Source organism: Pseudophryne corroboree, chromosome 9 (assembly GCF_028390025.1).
Source record: "Pseudophryne corroboree isolate aPseCor3 chromosome 9, aPseCor3.hap2, whole genome shotgun sequence".
Lineage (NCBI taxonomy): Eukaryota > Metazoa > Chordata > Amphibia > Anura > Myobatrachidae > Pseudophryne > Pseudophryne corroboree.
The window spans coordinates 460073967-460077946 of record NC_086452.1 but is presented as its reverse complement, the minus strand read 5'-3'; positions in this window follow the sequence as shown (position 1 = coordinate 460077946).

Below are 3980 nucleotides of genomic sequence, written 5' to 3'. Positions count from 1 at the left end.
TATATGGAGCTGCAGTAACTAATGCCATCTGTAGTATATGGAGCTGCAGTAACTAATGCCATCTGTAGTATATGGCGCTACAGTAACTAATGCCATCTGTAGTATATGGAGCTGCAGTAACTAATGCCATCTAGTATATGGCACTGCAGTAACTAATGCCATCTGTAGTATATGGCGCTACAGTAACTAATGCCATCTGTAGTATATGGCGCTACAGTAACTAATGCCATCGTAGTATATGGAGCTGCAGTAACTAATGCCATCTGTAGTATATGGAGCTGCAGTAACTAATGCCATCTGTAGTATATGGAGCTGCAGTAACTAATGCCATCTAGTATATGGCACTGCAGTAACTAATGCCATCTGTAGTATATGGCGCTGCAGTAACTAATGCCATCTGTAGTATATGGAGCTGCAGTAACTAATGCCATCTGTAGTATATGGAGCTGCAGTAACTAATGCCATCTGTAGTATATGGAGCTGCAGTAACTAATGCCATCTAGTATATGGCACTGCAGTAACTAATGCCATCTGTAGTATATGGCGCTGCAGTAACTAATGCCATCTGTAGTATATGGCGCTACAGTAACTAATGCCATCGTAGTATATGGAGCTGCAGTAACTAATGCTATCTGTAGTATATGGAGCTGCAGTAACTAATGCCATCTGTAGTATATGGAGCTGCAGTAACTAATGCCATCTAGTATATGGCACTGCAGTAACTAATGCCATCTGTAGTATATGGCGCTGCAGTAACTAATGCCATCTGTAGTATATGGCGCTGCAGTAACTAATGCCATCTGTAGTATATGGCGCTGCAGTAACTAATGCCATCTGTAGTATATGGAGCTGCAGTAACTAATGCCATCTGTAGTATATGGCGCTGCAGTAACTAATGCCATCTGTAGTATATGGGGCTGCAGTAACTAATGCCATCTAGTATATGGCACTGCAGTAACTAATGCCATCGTAGTATATGGCGCTGCAGTAACTAATGCCATCTGTAGTATATGGCGCTGCAGTAACTATTGCCATCTGTAGTATATGGCGCTGCAGTAACTAATGCCATCTGTAGTATATGGCGCTGCAGTAACTAATGCCATCTGTAGTATATGGCGCTGCAGTAACTAATGCCATCTGTAGTATATGGCGCTGCAGTAACTAATTCCATCAGTAGTATATGGCGCTGCAGTAACTAATGCCATCTGTAGTATATGGCGCTGCAGTAACTAATGCCATCTGTAGTATATGGCGCTGCAGTAACTAATTCCATCGTAGTATATGGCGCTGCAGTAACTAATGCCATCTGTAGTATATGGCACTGCAGTAACTAATGCCATCGGTAGTATATGGAGCTGCAGTAACTAATGCCATCTGTAGTATATGGCGCTGCAGTAACTAATGCCATCTTGTACATGGAGCTGCAGTAACTAATGCCATCTGTAGTATATGGAGCTGCAGTAACTAATGCCATCTAGTATATGGCACTGCAGTAACTAATGCCATCTGTAGTATATGGCGCTGCAGTAACTAATGCCATCTGTAGTATATGGAGCTGCAGTAACTAATGCCATCTGTAGTATATGGAGCTGCAGTAACTAATGCCATCTGTAGTATATGGAGCTGCAGTAACTAATGCCATCTAGTATATGGCTATATGGCACTGCAGTAACTAATGCCATCTGTAGTATATGGCGCTGCAGTAACTAATGCCATCTGTAGTATATGGCGCTACAGTAACTAATGCCATCTGTAGTATATGGAGCTGCAGTAACTAATGCCATCTGTAGTATATGGAGCTGCAGTAACTAATGCCATCTAGTATATGGCACTGCAGTAACTAATGCCATCTGTAGTATATGGCGCTGCAGTAACTAATGCCATCTGTAGTATATGAAGCTGCAGTAACTAATGCCATCTGTAGTATATGGAGCTGCAGTAACTAATGCCATCTGTAGTATATGGAGCTGCAGTAACTAATGCCATCTAGTATATGGCACTGCAGTAACTAATGCCATCTGTAGTATATGGCGCTGCAGTAACTAATGCCATCTGTAGTATATGGCGCTGCAGTAACTAATGCCATCTGTAGTATATGGCGCTGCAGTAACTAATGCCATCTGTAGTATATGGAGCTGCAGTAACTAATGCCATCTGTAGTATATGGCGCTGCAGTAACTAATGCCATCTGTAGTATATGGGGCTGCAGTAACTAATGCCATCTAGTATATGGCACTGCAGTAACTAATGCCATCGGTAGTATATGGAGCTGCAGTAACTAATGCCATCTGTAGTATATGGCGCTGCAGTAACTAATGCCATCTAGTACATGGCACTGCAGTAACTAATGCCATCGTAGTATATGGCGCTGCAGTAACTAATGCCATCTGTAGTATATGGCGCTGCAGTAACTATTGCCATCTGTAGTATATGGCACTGCAGTAACTAATGCCATCTGTAGTATATGGCGCTGCAGTAACTAATGCCTTCTGTAGTATATGGCGCTGCAGTAACTAATGCCATCTGTAGTATATGGCGCTGCAGTAACTATTGCCATCTGTAGTATATGGCGCTGCAGTAACTAATGCCATCTGTAGTATATGGCGCTGCAGTAACTAATGCCATCTGTAGTATATGGCGCTGCAGTAACTAATGCCATCTGTAGTATATGGCGCTGCAGTAACTATTGCCATCTGTAGTATATGGCACTGCAGTAACTAATGCCATCTGTAGTATATGGCGCTACGGTAACTAATGCCATCGTAGTATATGGCGCTGCAGTAACTAATGTCATCTGTAGTATATTACGCTGCAGTAACGAATGCCATCGGTAGTATATGGCGCGGCAGTAACTAATGCCATCTGTAGTATATGGCGCTGCAGTAACTAATGCCATCTGTAGTAAATGGCGCAGCTCCTGCCATCTGTAGTAAATGGCGCGACACTTTGTAGAGCTGGCGCTGCAGTAACTAATGCTGTAGTATATGGCGCTGCAGTAACTAATGCCATCTGTAGTATATGGCGCTGAGTAACTATTGCCATCTGTAGTATATGGCACTGCAGTAACTAATGCCATCTGTAGTATATGGCGCTGCAGTAACTAATGCCATCTGTAGTATATGGCACTGCAGTAACTAATGCCATCTGTAGTATATGGCGCTACAGTAACTAATGCCATCGTAGTATATGGCGCTGCAGTAACTAATGCCATCTGTAGTATATTACGCTGCAGTAACGAATGCCATTGGTAGTATATGGCGCGGCAGTAACTAATGCCATCTGTAGTATATGGCGCTGCAGTAACTAATGCCATCTGTAGTAAATGGCGCGGCTCCTGCCATCTGTAGTAAATGGCGCGACACTTTATAGAGCTGGCGCTGCAGTAACTAATGCTGTAGTATATGGCGCGGCAGTAACTAATGCCATCTGTAGTATATGGCGCTGCAGTAACTAATGCCATCTGTAGTATATGGCGCTGCAGTAACTAATGCCATGGGTAGTATATGGCACTGCAATAACTAATGCCATCTGTAGTATATGGCGCTGCAGTAACTAATGCCATCTGTAGTATATGGCGCTGCAGTAACTAATGACATCTGTAATATATGGCGCTGCAGTAACTAATGCTGTAGTATATGGCGCTGCAGTAACTAATGCCATCTGTAGTATATGGCGCTGCAGTAACTAATGCCATCTGTAGTATATGGCACTGCAGTAACTAATGCCATCTGTTGTATATGGCACTGCAGTAACTAATGCCATCGTAGTATATGGCGCTGCAGTAACTAATGCCATCTGTAGTATATGGCGCTGCAGTAACTAATGCCATCTGTAGTATATGGCACTGCAGTAACTAATGCCATCGTAGTATTTGGCGCTGCAGTAACTAATGCCATCTGTAGTATATGGCGCTGCAGTAACTAATGCCATCTGTAGTATATGGCGCTGCAGTAACTAATGCCATCTGTAGTATATGGCGC